The sequence below is a fragment of the Haemorhous mexicanus genome, chromosome 5 (genome assembly GCF_027477595.1).
Source record: "Haemorhous mexicanus isolate bHaeMex1 chromosome 5, bHaeMex1.pri, whole genome shotgun sequence".
In the NCBI taxonomy this organism is placed as follows: Eukaryota; Metazoa; Chordata; class Aves; order Passeriformes; family Fringillidae; genus Haemorhous; species Haemorhous mexicanus.
The window spans coordinates 60,282,613-60,306,027 of record NC_082345.1 but is presented as its reverse complement, the minus strand read 5'-3'; the positions used below and the strand labels follow the sequence as shown (position 1 = coordinate 60,306,027).

At 37.9% G+C, this 23,415-nt stretch overlaps 1 long non-coding RNA gene across 12 annotated transcripts in view; it reads left to right on the top strand.

Annotated features, from left to right (window-relative positions):
- The first annotated feature begins 7,685 nt into the window (after window positions 1-7,685).
- LOC132327762 (uncharacterized) overlaps window positions 7,686-23,415 on the top strand; it is a 117,959-nt gene continuing 102,229 nt past the window's right edge. For 7 of the 12 annotated variants that reach the window (XR_009486609.1, XR_009486603.1, XR_009486607.1 and 4 more), the window contains exons 1-3: window positions 7,688-7,839; window positions 8,988-9,130; window positions 15,414-15,586. This is a non-coding gene — a long non-coding RNA (uncharacterized LOC132327762). Of the gene's footprint in view, window positions 7,840-8,987; window positions 9,131-12,110; window positions 12,219-15,413; window positions 15,587-23,415 lie in introns of all 12 variants that reach the window. The other 5 variants (XR_009486611.1, XR_009486610.1, XR_009486604.1 and 2 more) reach the window with 5 other exon arrangements.

Below are 23,415 nucleotides of genomic sequence, written 5' to 3'. Positions count from 1 at the left end.
CTTTGTATCAAAAAGTCTCTTACTTGTGTTTAGATGGAATTTTCTATATTTTTGTGGCCATTTTCTCTGGTCCACTGGATACAGCTAAGAACAATGTGGCTTTGTCTTCATTACACCCTCCTGTCGGGTGTATAATTGCTAAGATTCCTTTGATGCTTCTCTTCTCCAGGCTGAACAGTCCCCATTCTTTGAGCCTTGTCTTGTGTGAAAGACAGTCCAACCCCTTAATCACCTTTGTGTGCCTTTGCTGAATGTCCTTCAGTGCCTGCATGCCTGTCTTGCACTGGAGCCCAGCAGTGAGCATAGTACTTGGCTGTGTCTCACCAGGGCAGAGCAGAGGGGAAGGATCACCTCCCTTGACCTGATGACAAAATTCCTAGTGTTCACTGGCCTGGCTCACTGCAGGGCACATCGCTGGTCTCTGTTCAACCTGGTGTCCACAAGGACCTGATGACCCTTTTATGGCAAGCTGCTTTCCATCCAGTAAGCCCAATACTGGTGCTTTAAGTTATACTTAAAATGAAATTAATTTAAAAAAAAGCTAAAAGGAAATATTATAGGTTTTCTCTTCAAAACAACGTTTCTGCTTTTTTGGGTTTTTTTCCTCCATTAAAGGGTCAGAACAATAGCTAATCTTCAGCAATGTGGTAGGTGAATCACCACTGAGAGAACACCTAAGCAGCATTATTCATAACGTTACATATGCCATAAGGAGGTTTAGAATCAAAACATGTAGAAATATAGAAGCATTGTGATAAGCAGGTGAAATTTCTAATGAGAAAAAAAGACATGGATGATTTTATACAATCGCCAGTTTAAGTTATATCTTTTATTTTTATGTGGGTTTTTTGTTGTAGGTTTTGGTTTGTTTGAGAATTACGCAAATCACACAGCATAAGTTGCTCAGATTTCAGAATTAGACATTGTCTTTCAGGTTCAGAAGAAATGCAAAGGAATCAGTGATATACTCCTAAGAACAGATCTGGCAGATTTGGAAGCAGAGACGGAGCTGCTCCTAGGCCTTTTTGAGGGCCAAAAGGGTAGTTGACAACAGCTGGAAATGAATTCACTGCAGCCATTGTAATTGAGATGTGAACAAGAAGTGAGGGAGGCATAATTTTCTTGTTTGGATTTGCCACTAACTTTGTTATGAGAAAAATTGGGCAACTACAAGCACTGGAACAATGCACCAGACGTTTCACGTTTTGTTGACACACCGTTAGAAACCAAAAGACTGTCAGGAATCTCAAGCAAGATAACATTAATTATGAAAAACTATCTGATGAGAATCCATCATATCCCTGCTCAAGCATTCCACAGCAATGCAAAAAGATTGTAAGAGCTGAATTAATTAGTATACACTGCCAGTGGCATATGCCAAAGAGGATATCTAGTAGGAAATCGAAGTTAGGAACAGGTGAAAGAGCAGGTGCACTGATAGCTCATGCTAGAGAGAGATTTGGTTGGTCTACCTTTTAAATCTGCCATATAAAGACCGAACTTCAAATCTTCAACAGAAACATTATTTCAGTTTTCCTACATGATGTGAAAGCTGAAGTGTTGGCCATAAAGACAGAGCCATTTTCTGTCAAAGGTGTGCTTCTGGGCACCTGGAACAGTATGATAGAGAGCATAAAAAATAGTTACATTGAACAGAAACATCTTGGAATTAGCAAGACAAAAGCAAGCAAAGCAAGAATTATCATAGAGGATGGACTGGAGGCTCTTTTGTTTGATTAGGTTTTGCTCCTACAAGATTTGATGAAGGAAAGGATCTAAAATCAGGATTTTTTTATTTTTTTTTTTTTTTTTTTTTTACTGTGATTTGAATATGTGTAGTGTAGAGTGAATATGTGCATCCAGAGTGTAGACAGTTTGTTTTATGATGTATTTTCTCTTTTGGCCTCAAAAGCAATAAGAGTATTTCCACTGTGAATTTTCAGGACTTGATGAGTTTTAAAAGCCTTCTTCCCATGTGAGAGCATCATGTGAAGCATGGAATTACCAAGCTAAAACAAAAAAGATTTTGTTTGCCAGACGAAACAAAAGGAATATTAGCCTCTGCAACAACATACTTAAAAGTTTAATTTATATGCAACATAATTGATCTGAATCATAACAGAACAGAATAAATACCTTGGAGATTCCAAAGAAAATGTTAGTATTATTACTCAATTCAAATACCAAGTGATGGTAATATAAAAATATTTATTTTCACAACATGTTGCAAACATGACAGCTTGATAATATTCTTGATGATTATAGCTGACATTTTCTTTGAAAAATAATAAACAATATGATCTCCTGGAGCAATTACACAAATGATTATTGGTAATGTGCCCTGAGATATTCACAGAGAATAGCTCTCAGAATGGGGCCAGGGTTCCTCCAAGGCTGCTGTTGTGGGTTGACAAGTGCCTCCCATCTCTCACTGAGCAAGCAAGAACCCGAGCCTGAGAAGTGAGAAAAGAACTTTCAGAAAAGACATAATGATTATTGAAAAAGGCTGGGAATTACTGTGCTTCAAGTAAAACACAGAAAGCCACAATGCCATTTTATGGTCGAATAAAGCCGATCCATTATGTTACACAGAACTCACAGAAAAGTATTAAGCACTTAAGGATTCCACAGGATAAAGAGGTATACTGCATATCTCATCAGTTACATACTTATTTCTGAGGAAAGCTAAGGACATTGCTTTTCTGTGCAGAAGGGATAACGCTGTAAATGCAGACAAATGATGGTAAAATCCCTGTAGGATGGTAAAGCTTCAAGGACAACAGTGTTTCACAGGAAATCTTGAAAATCTTGAATGCCTCATGTCTTGAGCAATGAAGGGAAGTCAATATGGATACATTTTAACATACTGTACAGTGCTTTGCACATCACAAAATGTGGATGAATGAATGCCTGTGCACAACAACTGTAATACATGGCACAAATCCTAGAACTGTGAGCTGTACCAAAAAAAGGCTTGAGTAACTAAGCCACTATGCAGCATATCCTAAGTTCAGAATGCTTACTCTTATGGGAGTTAGGGACTTAACCAATTCACAAAACTTTGTAGAAATTATTTGAGTAATTTTTATTATTTTACATAATAATTTTAATAATGTATTTTATTTAATTAATAATTAATTAATCACATAATTTATTCATTCATATTCATTTCTATCTAAATGAATAGTTTCTTTATAAATAAGAAGTCTCTTTATGAGTAGTTTCATTTGCTAACAAAACCTGATTATTAACACCATGTACTGATGTTTGTGAATCTGCAGTTTGATGTTTAATAACTGAAAATATAATGTTGCAGTAGAGTAGTAGTAATGGCTAAAACTGTCTATTAAAAGTTTTGTTGGAAGTACAGTACTACATGGGCAATCCCTGTGCTGAAATGCATGTTAGGCACTCTATTATTGTGTTAGGCACTCTATTATTGAAGAGAAACTATGGAATGCATAAGCTGAAAACTCAGCTAATGCCAGAGCAATAACCTTACTATTATGATGTTATTCACTAACCATTTCACCACTTGGAGTAGGGTACTGATATTTTCTTTGCTAGAGGGTCACATGGGTTAAAGGGCTAATATTTTGTTCTTTAGATTAATCTCTTCATTTTGAAAACACACTTCCCCCCCCCCCCCCCCCCCCACCCCATGATTGTTTCTGGCACTAAAAGTGGCAAGGCCCAATTTTTGTGCATGGTTTATGGTCTAGTAGTAGTTCTGCATAGAAAGAAATTGCCTGCTTTACACAATGAAAATAACTGCATCCTGCTGATGCAGAAAGTCAAAAACTTGCATATGGAGGAGATCACGCCTTTTACCAGCAGTCAAAAGTGTCACAAGTGTCTCTTCCTCAGGCCTGCCACAGATCACAAGGCTGTAAAGTACATGCTTTTGGGCCAAGTTAATGTCAGGACAAGAAAAAATGGGCACAAACTGAAAGACAGGAAACACTTTTTAATGTGAAAGTGACTAAGGATGTTGTGGATTCTCCATCCTTAGAGATGTTAAAAAGCTGTCTGGATTTTGCCCTGGCCAACCTGCCTTTGGTGGCCCTGATTGAACAGGGGGTTGGACCGATGACTGTCAGAGGCTCTTTCTAGCCTGGACCGCACTGTGACTCTGCAATGACATCTTGGAGGTCATCTATGTTGATAAATGAACTTTGTTGTCTCAATATACATATGGTTCTACTCTCAGTACAAGGAGCAATATTACGGACAAGGGCTGTGATATGGTCAGACTTTCTTGGCAATGCATATTTCTGTTTTGACTCCAGACCAAACATTTGCCTTAAGGACATGACATTTGTAAGAAAATCCTAAACCTTTTTTGTCAATTCATACTCTTAGAAAATCCAGGTTTTCCAATCTCCTGAGTCAGAAGAACAGATCTTTTTACCAGACTGTTTTACTGGTGTTATTCATATACACTATTATAGGCAAACTTGATAATACATGTATATAAATAAACACAGGTCAAACACCTGATGTACAGTGATGCAAAATATTTCAGTGTAGGTTTAGCAGCGACAGGAAAGCATAAAGGAGAAGGCTAGTAGTTTGCTGCTGAGAATTTAGTCTGCTGAACATAATAGCATTGGCAGGTTGGGGTGGACTTATTAATTGCCCAGTCCAGATTTCAATTTCTCTTCTGACTGGGTGCAAAATGCATGTACTTTTAAGTAACTAATTTGTGCAGACAACTGTGATAATTATTACCTAAAAGAGTGATTGCAGAAATAGGTGGTCAGTTACATAAGCTGCTGAAATTTCTGAACATGTATTTTCTCATCTTTTATTTGCAGACACATATATGTAAATTATTCTCTAAAAATCTAGCCTTACTATTAAAATTTCTTCATTTGTGAAACTGGACTGTGTAGAAAGAAAAGACAAAAAGAATATAAATGAGTCCAGATAGATTTGCATAATGTGGGAATATCACTACATTTTAATATCTATTATAATGTTTCTGATACTTAATAAAATCAGGTTAGTGTCAGATTTTAGTAAAGGTCATCATAGTGCATTTTCATTTTATAGCTACAACATTTCCCCATTTATAAGGATTATTTTAAACTGAATGAATTAAATGAGTGAATGACATACTACAGAGGTAAATATTAAGGAAGGAGTATTATTATTTAAGTTAAAGGATGGTTTGGCAAAAGATCAAATGACTGTAAATTTGCCATGAATAAATTTAGAGGGGAAATTGGAAGAAGGCTCCTAATCCATCCAAGAAGTATGTTTCTGGAACTGTCTGACAAAGAGGGAATGAACTGAGTAATTTAAACTGGTTTTTAGGTAATGTGATATACTTTGGAAAGGGATCACATGACTAAATAGGAGATTTCATGAAGTGAGGTTTGTCATAGGATTCTGGAAAGTAATTTTGTCCCAGGGCACAAGTTTGCAGTGGCAGTTTTCACATACGTGGTGTGTTACTATTCCCAAAGAAATTCTATTGCCAGAAAATCATATAATCATGTCCATGTTGCTGAGTTTCTATTCAGCAGTGGTTAGAAAGAAGCCATCAGTTTCCTATCTAGATCTGTATTTGTCTTTCTTATGGTCTGCACTCACTGTCCTCTGAAGCCTTGGAGGTGAGCAAGTGGCCATAGATGGGGTGAAATTGTACCTTTAATGGCTTTACATCCTTAGGGGTCTGGTTGCTGTGCTCTGATCACACAGTCAGTGTAAAGCTGGCAGTTGCCAGGTATGAGCTTAAGAGAAAATTCTTTCCTGAATTTAAATTAGCAGCAGTCCTGAAGTCTGTGTCTATCTTAGGACTCTCTCTGAGTTTTATTTAGCAACTAAAGTGCAGGGACCTGTAGTATTAGCAAGATTCTCTCTTTTACCTAGGGCATAGTTCAGGCTTGGCTTTCTGAACGAGTGTTGGGAAGATTTTTTGTCCTTTGCTGCATGGTATACATGTTTTCAGACTTCTTTCAAACAGCTGTGGTGTGGCTGCCTGAAATTTGGAAAACTGGACTCTGTGAAATGGCTAATTTCTCCCATCCTTTGCTCTCTAATGAGGTCATCATCTACTTATTTTAAAAAGAAAGTTTAAATTCTATTTCGTAGCAAGTAATATGCATTCCTTAGTTTTGTAATTCTGTAACCATTTTCTTACAGAATCTTTTCTTCTTGATCATCTTTCTTCTCATTGGTACTCCCTACTTCACTATATCATTACATAGGTGAAAGGAGACACCTGATATGGAAGCTTTGCCTTTGAAAAGAGGGTACACTGGAATCAGTATTTATCAGAGGTTAAACCTTTACTCTTAAGAAAAAGGATTCCATGGAAGCCAGCTTGCGAAGTTTAATGACAAACCTGAAAAGGCAGAATTGCATAGTACTTGCTTACGACACCTGCCTTTAGCAGTGTTTTGAGCTTCAAACCTAAAAAAGCAACAAAATGCCCTCCTGAATAAAGTCAGTTCTCACCCTTTTGTGAAATACTGCAGGAAGTATATTAAATACCACCCACTGTCTGTTCGTCTGAGGCCCACAACTAGCCAGGAACACTGGCAATACCAATATCAATACCCCAGTTTACAGTTCTCATCTCTGTGTGTTATGCATGGAGTGTGGTTATATCATGATAAAATTATAATTTATAGTGTTTGTGTTGTTTTTTATAATGTTCACCCATTAAAATAATGAAATTGTGAATGCAATATGAAATAATTCTTATATTTTTTCTTCAGATTTGTCAAAGGACTCCAAATGGCAGGCAAAGATTATCAACCTATGTATATTCTTTATTAAGAGAATCTGCTATGATTACTTCTGCTTTTCCCCCTCTAGATTTTCTTAAATCTGATCTTCTCCATTGTTCTGGCTTAAGATTTTCTTCTTCAGGGTGAGGGAAAACAGCTCCTCCTATTCCCTGTTGCAGAAATGAACTTTACAGTGCAAAGGCTGTCTAAACCCACATTCCAGCTGTCACTGAAAATTTTAGCTTATTACAGCAAATAAACCAGTCTGCTGCTGAAAAATAAATTAGAATTAGAAGTGGTCAAAAATGCTTTGCCCTGCTCATTTTGCCTGTGATATATGTGATGAATTTCAGTAAAAGAGGTTTTGATCACAATTTCCATCAAAAACTTCACTTTCCAACAACAACATTTGAGTAGTTTGCCAGACCTATATAGCTTCTTGATTAGGAAAAAATCTAGTTTGGACAGAGGATTGAGATATGTAGTTCTTTTAATTTGTTTTCAAGGACATGAACTGTATTGTAAGGGATATAATGGAGAAAAGTAAAAAAAGGCCTGAGGGCTCCAAAACAGTAAAAAGAGTTTCTGATGACAGAAATGAGAATTAAAGCATGCAGGAGAAAATAAACAGGAAAACATATACTAAGTGGGATGGAAAGAGCAGTAAAGCTAAAAGAGACCTTAGGGAAGAGAGAGGACAGCAAATTAGACATGAATTTGTAATCTGATATGGAAGCAAACAAGGCAATGAAATCTGAGCTATTTATACAAAAGAAGTGCATCATAAAAATACTTCAAGTAAATGGAGTAAATATTTTTGCATCTATCTTTCTCTATAGAGGGTTTTAAATCCCATTTTGTAAATAGAATTGCAAATACAGAAGGCAAAAAGGGTGAAAGGCTGGATCTGGTAAACTACAGGCCGAGTGAGCAGTATCCATCTTGCCTGATTTTACATGTCTAGGAGTCAACTGACAACAAAAGAGCTGCCTGTCTTTACAGGAGAAACATCACCCTTTGGATATGTCTGTTTCTATGGATTGACTTAATGGTGACCAACTTGGACAGCTGAACTTTTCCATAGCTAAATTTTATAGAGGTGAGTCATGTATTTTTTTGTTGCTAAAAACCTGACGGAATTGAGATGAAAATGACACAAAAGATCTAGAGTATCTAGAGATGCTTGCAAGATTTGAAAAACTACTGAGAAAAGACTGAAGATCTCATAACCGTTAACAAGCACAGAAAAAAAAAAGAAAGCTTTGAGGAATGTGAAAAAATATTTGAGATATAAATGTACATAACGAATAAAAGGGGATTGAGGGGGATTTAGTAGTTAGCAGCTTGTACATGAAACACACAGCCCAGCTCAGGTGAAGGAAACGAAGAAGCTGCAGGGAGAAAATTTGATCCTTCAGTAAGGTACTTCTTTTTTTTTCTACCTTCTCACAGCTGTGACAGCGCTGCAGCACTGTCAGAGCATTTATATCAGTTTAAAGGATATCCAAGTTGTTCCACCTCCGAGAGCCATTTAACATGTGCCTTCCTTAAAGTGACTTGCTGTCTGAGGATGTGGCATCTGGGTGCTGTGGTCAAACTCAGATGAGCTGGAACACTTTGCACACAACACCAAGTTTCTCAGAAAAACACTGCTTCTGTGGGTAACCATTTTCTATGCCAAAATTGTTGGTTTCCTGATCTTTCTCCTTCTATTTATTGCAGATGCAAAGAAGATATGTTAACCCTCAGGGTTTCATGATAACTAACATTCCATAGAAAAATCTGTGTGTATTTTGTAAAAATTGTTAGTTAATTTGTAACAAAATTGGAAATCCATTATTTTCACAGTAGTTTTGAGAAGATGAGGTACTTTGTTTTGGTTGGTTTTTATGTTGAAGTGTACATTTCCTAGTGTAAATGATTTTATTGCTATCAATTTCATTTAGCCAGCATCTTTTAAAGCAATTCATTGCTTTTCGTTACTGAAAGATCAGCTTTGTCAACTTTAAACATGTTGACTTACACTTATGATGATGAAACTCAAATTAAGGCAGACATAATTAAGCTCTGAGGATGTCACCCCCTTACCCTTCCATAACCCTGTGAAGCTGAACCATCCTGTCTTGTAACATGCAGCCTTTTATACTGAATGAACAAAGCTGAGGTTGACAGAAAATATATCCTGGAGTCAGACTAACAAACCTCTTAAAATTACTCACCCAGACTCAAAATCTAATTATCTTTCAGGTTTCTTCCTTTTACCATGAGAATGGTCAATAAAATGGGTGCAAAGCCAGCTCACAAATGACATTTTAGATGCTGATGGCAGGAGAGGCAAAGGAGAGAGAATTTTCCAAACCTGAAAATAACCCTTGTCTGCAAAGTCACAGGTAAGGCACCATCAAGTCTGAGCACTGTGTGGTACAGTTCATGTTACACTGTTTAGTATGCACTGACTGCACAGAGGGAAGAGCATGAGAGAAAAATAAATGGACTCAGTACAAAATAAATGGGTAACATACGGCTTTTGAGACTAAGACAACATTTCACTGCCTCTTACTGTTTATTTTATTTTAGGTTGAAGTACTTTATCCTTTATATTTCCAAGTTTCTATATTTGTCTGTGGAGCAGCTGGTGCTATTTGTTCTGGGTGATTTAATTTATTTATTGCTATGTATTCTAAAGACATGTAGCTCTATCTTCTAATGGTTTTACTGTGTGCTCTTTAAATTGAAACAGTTGATCAGGATTTTTTTTTTTTTTTTGCTATACCATCTCTTGAATTCTTTAAAAGAACAGTTGTATTTCAATGGATTTTTATTAAAAAGGGAATTTAATCAAAGTGATATATTTGAATAATGCTGTTATATTCATTAAACATGAATATCAGGATGCTCAGGATTGCATCATTAGATTTTGTTCTTTGGTTAAGATGTTCCCAAAGTCTGCAAATATAGTTGCAAAGTGATGTATGATCCAGAAAGATCCCAAATAAAGCTACTTTTCAATTGAATGTATTTGCTTTCGACAGTTTTTTCTGTTTTAGTACTAGATAGCATTTCCTTTTTGCTCATGTTCTTTTGTGAGATCCAAACAAGAATGTAGGAGCCTGGTAAAAATAAATTTCTGCATTGCTAGTATAAATGTGCCTGTCCAGAAGTATTTTTATCTTTAAAATGAAAATATCAGAGGATATAACCTATCCTGACATCCATTCTGATCTGATTAGACTGAAAACACAGATCTGTTGATTGGGGAAAATTAGTTTGGTAACTATGGTAGAAGGGAGATTTTACACTATAAAGCAGTTCAAGAAAGAAGAGAATGGTGGATCTATAATACTTTTTCTTTCTTTTTCTGTTCTGCTTCAGGAATGCATGGAGAGCTGCAAGAAAGTTGTTATTGCTTGCAGACTCTAACTTTGATGACTCTGAGAAGTAAATCAGCAGTAGTTCCTTATGCAAGACTCCAAATAGCAGGAGCATTGCCACAGCTGACTCACACTTGCCCTGCTGATGCCATTGTTTAGCTCTTTGCCAGTGCCTAAACAATCAGCAGAACCATTTACATTTACTCCAGGGCAGATAAAAGAAACTGCCAGCTGAAAAGAAAATCATATTAAGGTCTGAAAAAATAAAGATGCATGAGCATTCAGTTGTAGATGGAATGTATTTTACACATTCACTTTGAATTTTTTTTTTGACATTCACTTTCAGTTCATGTGGGGGATTTTTCATGTGCAAACCAAGGCATTTTTTCATGTTGTTTTTTCTAGTTTTGGTGATTCTTTTTTCCTGCACAAAATTTTTAAAATGCATGAAAATTAGGGGGAGAAATATGCATTAAAAACCCTCAAGTTTAAGAATCTTTCTATCCTAGTATAATCAGGGAATAAATTTGAGGGAAAGTTTACAGGTGCTGTAATGCAACATCTCTTCAAAAGTGCAGAGATTTTGTTGTTGCTTTTTTTTTAAGGCAAAGCAATTTGCTGTTGACCTTTGACTTTTCCTTTTTATAAAAAAGAATAGGGGCTTAAAATCAATTCATCATGCATATCCAGGGCTGGACTTTCAAAGCAGATCAGTTTGCTAAATAAGTCATTGAAAATTTGACTGTAAGAAACACATCAGGAGCAGCTGTTCACTCTAATAACTTCTGAGAAATCTGGTCTTTGTGTGCACCCAAGAGAGCACCACATGTCTGGTGTATCTTAGACCAATGCTCTGAGAGCAAACCTTGTGTTGTGTAGTCATTATCTGAAACCAGAAGCTGTTTTTTACAATTTATTTTGAACAACTTTATGGCTTGTGCATGTCGATGCATTGACAGATATCACTCCAGCTGTGTTTCAGATACTTTATGTTTTTGAACAGAGGTTGTCAGTGAGTAGCAATTCTCTGTTGAACAAACACAGGAAAATCTGAAGAAGCACAAAGTGCTGTGCTTTGAACTGTCATATCTGTGGGCAGAACAATGCTGTAAATGATTCTCTCTACTGTGTCAGAGCATCAACCCCTCTGAGGCATCAAATAAAGACAGAGCAAATGTTTAATATTTGTTGGAGTGTAGGGAAGGATACCTGGCATTCAGTCCTGACTCAGGAGTTGATGATCTGAACTCCAAACTGGCCTGTAGAGAAGGGAAAATAGCTACACAAGCAGAAAAGTTTTGCTTCTCTTCCAGCTGCAGTATGAAGTTTTCTTTGGTGGTGTCTTTTAATCATTTCACAGTCCTTAGAAAAAAAGCACCCTATAGAAATTCAAAGTATAAACTGCTATATTAAAAAGAGTAACAGAGAAGCACAAGTGCTCATGTATTTGTAAAAGCCATTTTTTAATGAGTCTACAAAAAAGCATTTTTTATGAACCTACAAAAAAATTCCTGAAGATGCAGCCCCTGAATGACATGCTCATGCCTTTCTTACACACTGCCCTTGGAGAAGAAGCACAAAAGAGAGCAAGATGAATCCAACTGGCCAGCTTGGAAGAGGAACTGTTTCTGTCAGAAATGCATCAGGCTTCAGTGGTCTGGCTCCCACTGATGGGTGAAAACAGCCCAGTTGTTGGTCAGAGGTTGCTCTTACCAGCAGCAGCACTGTATCAAGCACAAATACTCTCAGCCTCTTGTTAATGTGCTGCTTTATGACTCAATGCCATTTGCTTTTTATTGCTGCACTGACAAGTCCCTGGAGGAAAGGGAGTTTGGAGACCCTCATGAGATTTGTATCTGATGGCCTCTTGTTAGCTCTGGGGCTCATATCACTTTGATCCCTCCAATTCAAATAGAGTAGGATGTGTTTTCCCCTGCTCTAGGCCTGCCTATATTCCAGCTGAATAAATATATCCTTGTTAATGTTCATTTGTGCATAGACTTGCATTTCTGCTTGTGACTGGATCTTGACTGCCAGCCCACCGATGTAAATTCCGCCCCACTCCAAGCTCCAACCAGGCAAGCTTTCTCCCTGCCAGTATCTAAAGGTATCATGTCTTTAGGGGGAGGATATAGTTCATAATCCATTACTGTTTAATTGTATCCTCTCTCTTGATACTGCTGTTGAGGGCACCAATTAGTTTCAATTGTGCAGGTGGTTTTAGCAGAGCAGACAGTCAGGCTAATGGGAAGCGGGCTGTGATCATCTACCTCATTTCACAGAGCTAAGGAGCAACACTCTAATTTGAACTGAGTTCAATTATTCTTGACTGGAACTTGCTTTAAACAAGCAACTTCGGTGCAAAAAGGCTGTCGGGGCCATTCAGCCTCTTGATTTCTGTTTTGCAGTCATAGGTCTCTTCATCAAAAGTACTTGACATTAACTGGCTTTGAAGCAGCCAATGAAACATTCCTGTTTGGCAACATCTAATGGATGGTTCCTTCCCTGTGCAACCATTTTGAAATTTAGCTCTTGAGATCTGTAGGGAAACCTCTTCCTGTAAAAAGCCATACAGACAAATCATTTAGTAAGAGCAATAGCACTAGAAAAATTGTCAAATGACCTCTTACAGGATTTTAGTCAGCTCATAGATTTATGTTTTCTTGTGTGCCCATGAGCCTGCATGGGCAATTAACAGTGTTTATCACTGTTTCCTGTCTTCTATTCTGGTTCTGAAAACTTGAAGGTGACAAAAGGCGGAGGGAATAAAACAGAATAGAAGGTAGACAAAATTAAGGTGTAAATGTAAAATGTAACTGCACAGATATGCTCGTGGACAGCTGGTCATTTCCCCAGGAAAAGCCAGGGAGCTTGTGAGGGCACTCGAGAAGTCAATGCCTTTTTGGTCTTAGGAGGCAGTTCTTTCCACACACAAGTACTTGGCTTAAAGGTCATGTAACTGCCAGTCTATCTGTTTTTCTCTTTCTGAAGCCTTTTGAAATAAGGTTGGCTCATCCTCACTGTCATCTTGTTTTTCTTTCTCTTTCTCTGCAGGGCTCTAGTCCTGGATGTCCACACTAGAGACTTAATAGTTTAATCTCTGTTTATTCTTGAACAGTTCAAGGAGATCTGATTGGAAAATTTAGGAAATTGTGGTTAGGGCACAGAGAATAACTGCTTCCAAAGGGTGCACCATGTCTCACTCTTCCTACCTGAGGAAGTCCACCAGCTATAGCACCTCAATGGGCCATGAAAATGAGCTCATGACACTTCCCTAGAGGATAGAGGTCATGCAAGGGAACAGCCTTTAATGAACAGGCAATAAGCAGTGCAAGAGCACAGCACTAAGAGATTGAGACAAGCTCTGGAGCCACTTTTTCTTAATTCCACTACACCTCACCACCCGTGCTCAAGGGACATAGAGCTGGGACAGTCACTCACCGCTCAGCCACAGCCCCTTGGTCCCAGGTTCCCTCCCTGGTGACTGGGTGTGGGATGCATCTTCAGTGCAGCCTCTGGATCCTGTGTGACACTCAGTGATACCGTACTGCCCTCCTGACAGTCCTGAGCCCAGTGAGACTCACATATGTGGTAACTGCTCCTCTGGACCCCAGGAAAAAGGAAAGGGGAACTTCTCAGGGCTGTGGTGATGAGGTGCTGGGAAGTATCCCCAGCAAAGATGTCCTTCATTTTCTGCTGGTGATACAGAGTTGATTCCTCCAAAGTGTAACACCTTCTGTATGAGTATGAACTAAATAAACATATATTCTTCTAGATGGGAAAAAGATGAGTGAAGAAGATTAGTTCGAAGGCTCTATGATGAAGAGTGTCATTGAGCAGGAGGTTACTCCCTGACCAATGTCTTTTTTGATACAAAGGCTTGGGGGAATGAAATTAAGTCAGAAAATAGTAGGCCCAAAGTAAATAAAAGTCAGGCATTCTTCAAATAGCAAGTAAGTAGTCTCTGAAATGCCTTGTTACAGCATCTTGTGAAAGTTAATGTCTTTCAAGAGCAACTGGACACATTGGCAAAAAAACCTGTCAAAAGTAATTAGATGCAATCACCTTTGCCTTATGATGTTCCTTTTGTTGGAGGTGAAAAAAGCATTTTTTGAGAAGTGCTACTAGCTTTTAATTTCTCACATTCTCTGGTCATATCTATCTGCTGTCACTGCTGGAACCAGCATCCTGGGGTTTTGCTATATGCTAGCAAAGCCTCTCCACTTTACTTGAACCCTTTTCCAAAGGGTGAGCCACATCATGCCAAGGCTCTCTGAACCTCGGATACTCCAAAAGGACAGCAGGCTGCAGTGATACCTGATAAACATTGTCCATAGACCTGCATGAGAGGGTGGTCATCACACAGGGTGTGTTAAGCAGATGAGAAGATACGATCCTTATCAGAGGGGCATCTTCTGATGAGGTGTTAAATATTCTGAACTAAAAATTTCAGTGCAATGTGTGTGCCCCTCGATGCACGTCATGGACATAGAGGGTCCATGCCACCAGAATAGTATCTAGTCTGTAAATGTGAATGTAAGCTGAACCCTAGCAATTGACCATGGAAAGATATTTGTTCCTCTAAATTGATTTTGAAACCTGCATGGTTAAAAATCAAGAAAGCAAGTGAGCAAAAGAGTTTTCTGATGGAGTAAATACCAAAATGGTATTGTTTGAAGATCATTTCTTCCTATAATAATAGAAATGTATTCCAAGTAGGAAAAAAATTATTTTAAATTAATTGTGTTTCTTTTTTGATTTCAAAAGTAAACAAGGCATTGAGAAAAACAAGGGGACTGTGTTGAAATTATTACTGTTTTTATTAAAAACAACTCTTTTGAGCCTGTAGCTATGTTGGAGGGAGTAATAAACATTTCAAAAATCAAGGGCTGATTTACGAGGGTTGAGCAACTGTGGTAAAAATTTCAAAGGATCTCATGTTCTATTCAAACTATGATTAATATATCTTTTGTTCTTAAATTTAAATGCTATCAATTTTACTTTTAGGCAATGTTACTGTAAAAAGAAATATAGCCAAGACAATAGTATTTTCCCTGTACAATATCTCTTCCTGTGGTAAGGTTTGACATAGGGAAAGGGTGATTATGCTTTGTTTATCTAATACAAAATTTTAGGAAAATGCCAACACAGAACTTTGAACTATTCAGTCGTTTCCACTCTGAATAGAAAAATGTAAATATTCTGTCTGATTCATTAAAGATGTCAACAAAACAATCATATTCTGACAATTTAAAGGATTTGTTCGTGGTTAGCATTCATTCCAGTTTTTCCTTAATTCCAGATCATAACTGAATCTAACTAACTTTTATCTGACATCATGAAGACTGAGGCTGTTCTAGGCATGTTCACTCTGTTGTTGGGAGAAAGGGGTATCCTGGACACCGAGGGCCACTGTGAAGAGAAGTAATCTTGAACCATGGCATTTGATAAACAGTATTTATATCATCCCCCAAAGTAAGTGGATTTAGAGATTAAGTGGTGATTGCTAGAACAAACTAGCTTAGAGGTTATTCCACAAATGTGGTTATTATCGCAAGCCATCTCTATTCAAGCTGTCTCAGAATACAGAGAATGTGGGGTAAAACTATCCTTACGCCAATGAAAAAATTTGTTTATGTATGGCATATTCCTTAATTGTGTGAAACAATCAGGGGAATATTAATTGTCTTCTTGATGAAGAGACCAGCAGTTCAGTTACTTCTGGAAAATAGTAACAAGTACCTTCCTGATTCAGCACAGTGGTCATTCAAGCCTGTGAAAATTTGTATTAATTCAATATATCATTGTTATAAAAGCTGCACTGTACATAGTTAGCTTATGCAATGAAGTGTAATTTAGGACTTTTGTTTTCAAAGTATGTGTGTGTGTGAATTCATTCTCACATTGTAGTGCCTTCCCTTTTTTATGGTCACAATTAATATGAAACAATGTTTTTCTCTCCAAGAAAAAAACTATTTAATATTATGGACATATCTGAAAGGAGATAATTGTGAAAAATAGTCTTGTTGTTGTTTGGAGAGCTCTTGAACCATGCAGGTCCCAAACTGAATGTTTTTGGTGAATCTTTTTTTTTCCCTGGAGAAGTTAATGGAGATAGACCTTAATCTCATGCACTGGAGGCCACTCATCCCAAAGCAGAAACACTTACAGACATCAGGAGAGACAGAGACCTTAGATAAGTGAGAAGAAATGAATATGGGCCATTGCCTGCACCTGTGCTTGTGCAGTGAGGGATCTGCAAACCTGCATGCTGCATTATTCATGCCACAATGCACAGGGGATCAAGACCCTAAATTCTCTCTAACTTGGCTTTTTCAGCTTGCTGGAAAGGCAATGTAGTCACACACTAATTAAACATGCAGAATCAGAAAGACAACAATTTTCCAGCAAGGGCATTGAACTGGCCAGCACCTTGAAGAATATCCACTTAGTTATTTCCTTCTAGTGACTTCCCAAACAAAAAGTTTAAGCCACCAAAGCTTGCTTGTACTAGAAATACAAACTTAAGTAGCTTTTTAAGTAACACGATCTCAAAGTGACTGGCAGTAAAAGTGTCTTATAAAAAAATTCCTTTTCTTGCTGCAAGCCTTTGCATTTACAGTTACATTCAGCCGACTCAGAAACTTTCTGTGTTACCTCAAACTCTGCTCTGTGCCTTCTGGTCCTAGTGAGGACTCTTGCCACTGCCTCTAAGGGCTGATGACTGGCTTCTCCATGTGTTCTCTATCTGAACACATGCACTGCACCTCAGAAAATAGCAATTTCCCATTCCTCTTAGAAATGTCATTTGACATCTGTTTATTGAAGAATAAAACATGCAGCTGAGGACAAGCAAATCAAACATAAGTAAATATTTATCTGGTAGGGGTTTGAAATTGTGCACAGGTCAATGCTCAATGTGAGCTGGCACTGCAGGGGGGGCTTCCCTCTGATATTGTAACACAGAGTGCTCTATGCATACCCAAAATATATTTCTCCCACCTTAAATCACTGGTGGGTTTTGTGGATGAGAATGATGTTTTCATGTATCAAAAATGATCAGGGGTATGAGCAATTCTTCTGCTTCCCAGTGGAGTCCACGCTGAAAATTTCAACTTTTTAATGTTTTCGCTATTCCAAAATCCATCCATGTCATTACAATTCCAAGTGAGAGAAACATTATTATGTATTTTATTTACATATTATTTTTATTTCTAGAGAGTCCAAAAGAGATTTCGCCTTCATTTTTATATTTTAATGGGATGGTTCTGCTTTTTCATAGGCCTAACTTGCAAAGAGATGTGGCTCCTCATGCACCAAAAATAAGACACCACATAATTGAGGATAGTTATAGATAGACATAGATATAGATTATATAGATAAAGAAGATAGATATAGATATAGATGATTTAGATATGGATATGACAGTGGAGAGAACATATTCTGTGCAGTGGAACATATTTTAACTTAGTTTGTGCACAGAAGGTCAAACTCATCTCTGAAAGATGCCTACAGATTTCCACTGAAGTTACTTGAAGTTACAGGTATTTCTCTGAGTTCAAAATATAGCCCTAAGATATCAACAGCCTTTCTCAAGAAGCTGAGCATGATAAAAGTCAGGGACAACTTAAAGTAGTAAGTCAAAAGTCAGTGTGAATTCTCTGTGGCAGAAGCAGCAAGGGGAAAATAGAAATATGTTCCGCAATAATTTATAGGTTTGGAAGATTAATGGAGAAAAAGGTGCAGACATACAACAGAGATAAAAAGCAGTATTATCCAGGCCAACCCACACACAGAGATCAAAGTTAATTTGAAAACATAAGTGTTTAAAGAAAAAGCAAAGAACAGCTAAAGTAAAGAGAGGGTAACACTGAAGATAAGAAACAACATGTTAAAAGAGATACTAGCAATTGCAGAAAAGAAGAACAGAAAAGTAAAAAGGAGAAAATGTCTCAGGAAGTTGCTGGTATCATTGAAAAGTCTCTTGATGTGAAGGATATTGCAGAAAAACAGACTATTTCTTTGGATGAAATTATGTACCAGTAGAAGGGAAAGAAAATTACTAGTGGAAGCGTTAAATGTGATGCTGTTGCATGAAAGTGCGGGAAAGGGAATGTTCCAAGTAATCTGGATGCAAAAAGTATATGACCATTGGGGAGGAGCACAAACCCCTCTTGATCATGACACTGAGTTACAGCCTTGCATTAGAAAAGCTCCTGCCATTTTCCAAATTGCATGCACTTAGGACACTTTTCCAAATGTTTTAGAGATTATAGGCTTTGAAAAGGATGGATATGAAAGGGAGAAACGGAGGATATGAGCACACAGTATCAGAAAAAGCAACACTTGCAGTTCTTCCTGCTCTTGATCTTGGGTCTTCTTATACAACCTTCTTTAAAAATGCTGCTTTCTCTTTTCATAATGAATTCTCAGCATGCCACAGCTGTTAAAAATGCTCACGGCCTTTCGATTACAAAGCAGGGAAAATCTTGTAGAGATATAAGAAGGTGTCATGCCCACCTTTCTGGCATAAATGAAACCCAAAAAACACTGAAACACTTCAAAGGGAAGTTGAGATCTTGGACAGAATTAGGAAAAATCTGTAAGAACAGTATCAGTCTGAGGAAGCCTGCTCTCAAGAAGAGCTTAGATGAATTTGATTTTATCTGTGCCAAGGTCAAGAAGTACTTGTACAAAGAGGAGAACTCAGATGCAATGGATCCATTGAAAAAAAGCATAGTAGGATGCCATACCTAAACAGAAACAGGAGAATAAGTATAAATAATACTAATTCTAAGGAATTTTGTTCCTGATGTTTTTAAATCTAGCTTGAAGTCTCTCAGGTAGCTACACTGCATGTTGGAAAGTTGTGGACTTGATGACTGGGTCAGGTTTGATGGTTTTTGGTATATGAGAAGTCAGATTAGATGATCATAACAATGCATCTGATTTTATAATGTACTTTTATAATTCTTTTCTTATAAAAAAGACATGTCTTTTCTTAAAGACTTACTATTATTGCAAAACTCTTTCTCTGTCACACTGTATTATATTTGACATACTTTCTTCTTTGATGAGGTAGATTATTAACTCTGAATACATACAGGTTCTAGTGTTATTTAATGGACTTTCTCTGGCACCTATTGCTGTATTTTTGATTGCTTGAAGAAGCATTGAGAACATCTAGATTAAAACAAGTTAGCAAGGGAAGTTACGCTTTCAGAGCTTCATAGTTTGGTCATGATGATACATTAAGAGACATTTACCTAACTGCCCAGAAGATTTTGTGCTACTTAGAATTTAATCTGTATCCAGTCCGGATCATATTTTCAGCGTGCTGAAAGGAAAGAGTCTCTCTTCCAGCTTGTGTTCCTGTGCATAGACACAGACACACATATAAACTTGCCATGTTAACATATTTACATGCATGAAGCACTTCTAAAAATCAGTAACTGTGTCCATGAATGCTGAACCTAGTCATGCATTCTTCTTCACTGAGTGGGTAGGAACAAATTCTGTAGAATCACAAAGTATTCTGAGTTGAAAAGGACTCAGAAGGGTCATCAAGTCCAGCTCCTGGCCCTGCACAGGACAGCATCAAGAATCCGATCCTTTTGCCTTTTTGAACTCAGTCAGGCTTGGTGCTGTGCCCACTTCCCTGGAAAAGTGCCGTAGGCTGCTTCACATGAATTCATTTGGCAAACTGTAAGAATCCAAGAGACTTTCTTGCACTTTGGAGATATTTCTCTGTGTTATTGATTTTTATGCTTCCTCTGAGGCTGTGACTCTTTGTGCTCAGTGTGATGAAGTCTACATCTTTTGTAACAAGTATTCAGCAGTCCAATGTTTACATTGAACAGCAAGCAGCAATCCCTAAAACACCTTATTCATTTTCCTTCTCTGCATTCAGAGTATTGTCAGGGTCTTCCTTTCGCCCACTGTTATTCTGAATGTTTATTCTTGTTTTTTCTGTCACCTACATATGTAGTCTGTTGAACATCATACCAGTTTGGACACTTAATGTTTGCAGATGACTTCTGCATTTTTAGTATTTCATGGAATTGCATTATATGTAGAGATTTAGGGGAAAAAGTTATGTCTTTAGTCCTTAATCAGATGACCTGTTAAATATGCAGTGGACTCTCAGGCATTTCTGGAAGCAGTTTACAATCTTTACATGTATTTTAACCCAGCCTGATTGACAACCTTGACTATAAATGCAGCCATATATAGCTTATCTTTCAGACTTCTAGTTATCTGCAGGAATACAACATCCCAGTTCCCACTTGAAATTTCAGGCCACCCAGGTGTCTTTTGTTACATTGTTCTGTGAAAACTTCAGAGATTCTTACTGTTTTTAGGAATATCCCTCATTCAGCTGTGTACTGCATTCTTTATTGAAAGCTAAAATCATCCCCTTTTTATACACTATCATTCACCTGGATGGCCCTGAAGTGATGTCAGAAAGACTTGTGCTTCTTTTTTTTTTTTTTTTTTTTTTTTTTTCCCCCAGGAGATGCTCATGTGTTGCCTATGAAATAATCTCAGAAAGTGTTGCACACTGAATGCCCTGGCCTCCGGGGTACAGTCTGCCAGTGCTTAGGGCACAGCACATATTCAGAAGCTGATAGCATACCTTTGTGTTTTTAAGTACCATTTCATGACATTTTGAGTTGACTGGGAATCCTGATGGTTAGTGAAAATGCTACTTTTTTCCTTCTGGGATTTATTGACTATCTCATGCAAAGCTTTTAATCTCCCACAAAATGTTTATTCCTTCATTTGAACCATCTCATGAGGACCTGAGAAGAGTACACAGATAGTGTCATGCAGACCTTGTTCTCTGGAGCAAACAGCCTGCTTTTCTCCAAGGCCAGATCAATAAGGATGCTGATTTTTAGCTCTGGAGTGACAGTGAAGTTATGCAGGAAGAAATTTTCCTAAGGCTAAATGATAGAGCAGCAATTGTTTGGGTTATAGGTGGCTGTGGGAACTCATGGTTCCACTTTGGCACCGCTATGTTTGATTTGGTATGAGAACTTTATTGCAGTCTCCCGAACCTTAACAGACTCAAATTCCTCCATCTCCTCTGTTTGTTGGTGTATCTTATTTTCTCCTGCTGAATCTGTTCAGTTTCATAGGAATAGTACTTGTCAGGGAAGAGTCATTAGAACTGGAACGAGGCACTTGTCCCTGAAGAGGCAAAGTTGAGAGTTAGGTTTTACTCCCTTTTGGGGTTCTGGGATGTTTGATGGCCTGTCTTGAGCCAATGGCTTCCTTACCAGGCTCTGGGATACTCTCTGCTGGTTCTGAAACAGGGGTTTCTGGAAGAAAACAAAGAGACTGACTCTAACTTAATAATGGCTAAGGCACTGAGCTGGGATAGGGCTTACTTTAGAGCACTCACCTTCAGACCTCTTGTTTTCAGTGAATTATTGACCATCTTTATTAGGTATTAGCATGAAGTGTCCTGGTAGGAACTGTGTTTCAGCTGAGTGCCAGCAAAGATAACAGTATGGTCAACACACAGCACAAGCTGGAGACTGCAACACCAACCAGATTCCATGATTTATAGAGGCTCAAGCTCCTCTATCATATGCTCTTTCAAAGGATTTTGGCCTTTGACACACACTGTTGAATCATCAGTTCTTACTACAGAATTTAAGACAGTGTTGAAGGGGTCTTCATTCTTGTATGGATTCTGCCTGGGTGTTTTGTGAATGTCTTAGACAAACTAAATATTTGTTGTTATTTCAACAAATAAATGCAACTCACAGACTGCTCTGCAGAAGTGATGACAGGGGCCAATGGTGTATTCTCTCTTGTGTATTTCTGAGTCTTTATCAGCTTTTATAAGTGTCAGGGCTTAACCCCAGTCAGCAGCTAAGCCTCATACAGCCATTCACTCAATCCCCCATAGTGGGATGGGGGAGGGAATTAAAAGCGTAAAAATGAGGAAACTCATGGGTTGAGATAAAGACAGTTTAATAGGGAAAGCAAAAGTCATGCACAAAGGCAAAGAAAAACAAGGAATTCATCCACTGCTTCCCTTGGGCAGGCAGGTGTTCAGCCATCCCTGGGAAAGCAGGGTTCCATCACATGTAATCGCGACTTGGGAAGACAAACAACATCACTCCTTCCTCCTTCTTTCCCCAGTTTTATATGCTGAGAGTGATATCACATGGTCTGGAATATCCCTTGAGTCAGTTGGGTTTGGCTGCATTGGCTGAGTCCCCTCCCAACTTCTTGTCCAAAGGACAGCCTCACACTAATTACTGTGAGGAAAATTAACTACCCCAGCCAAACCCAACACTTTTAGCCCTAGGACTTGAATGCACAAGGGATTTGTGCAGCAGCTGTGCTGGTGTTCAGAGAAGGAAAAGAGAAAAGACTGAATCTGTCTTTGAAGTTAGAATCTGCAAAGCAGCTGTGAGAGCATGCATAGAGTCCAGTAATAGATCATGGGCCATATTATCTCCTTTTTCCTCATGTTTCTACTGTGTGCTTCATATAGATATGTGTGTGATGAAAGTCTGCTGGTACAGAGATCTTGTTAAATTATATATTTGCAGTAATTTATCTAAAACTGTGATACATTCTGTACCACAAGACTTAAAAGCTGTTACTGAGAAAATAGCACAATATAAATAAGACTCCAGTGATTTTGTAGTATTCAGGCTTGGTGGTGTCTAATTCAGTCTCAAATTCAGAGTAAAAATCTTAGTAGTTGTATTTTAGAAGCCCTGATAACAAAAAATACGATGAAAAGAAGGAAAAGCAGTGAATAGGAAAAGTCAGCAACTTGTAAGGCAATTTGTAAATGTCAGGGTGAGTCAGAAAGATGCATGTCTATCCTACAAAATAGGTTTCCTTCTTCAGGCAGGAAAGCAGCATTACTCCCTTTCTCCCTTTTTTCCCTCCTTCATTTCTTCTTCCTATGATACTATACAGCTGGACTGCACTCACTATTATAATTTTTCTGTTTTCCTACCTTTTTTATTTGATTTCTTACAAAACGTGTGATAATGAGGATAGCTATGCTTGTCTTGGATGAAGCCTTAGCCCTCCTAAGCATCCAGTTGGACCTAAAATCTGAAATTCTTTCTGGACCATTTCCTGCTGCCATTCAAGCTTTTAAATTTTGTTTGTTTGTTTTGTTTTGTTTTTTTTTTTTTTCCAGATGAGTCAAAATACAGAAGGTGAAGTATAAGGTGAAATAAATTACTTTTGATGTCCTGAGCTAATAAGTCCTCTAGCGTTGTGGAAAGATATGAAATGCTATGCATAGACTGTGAAGCATGAAT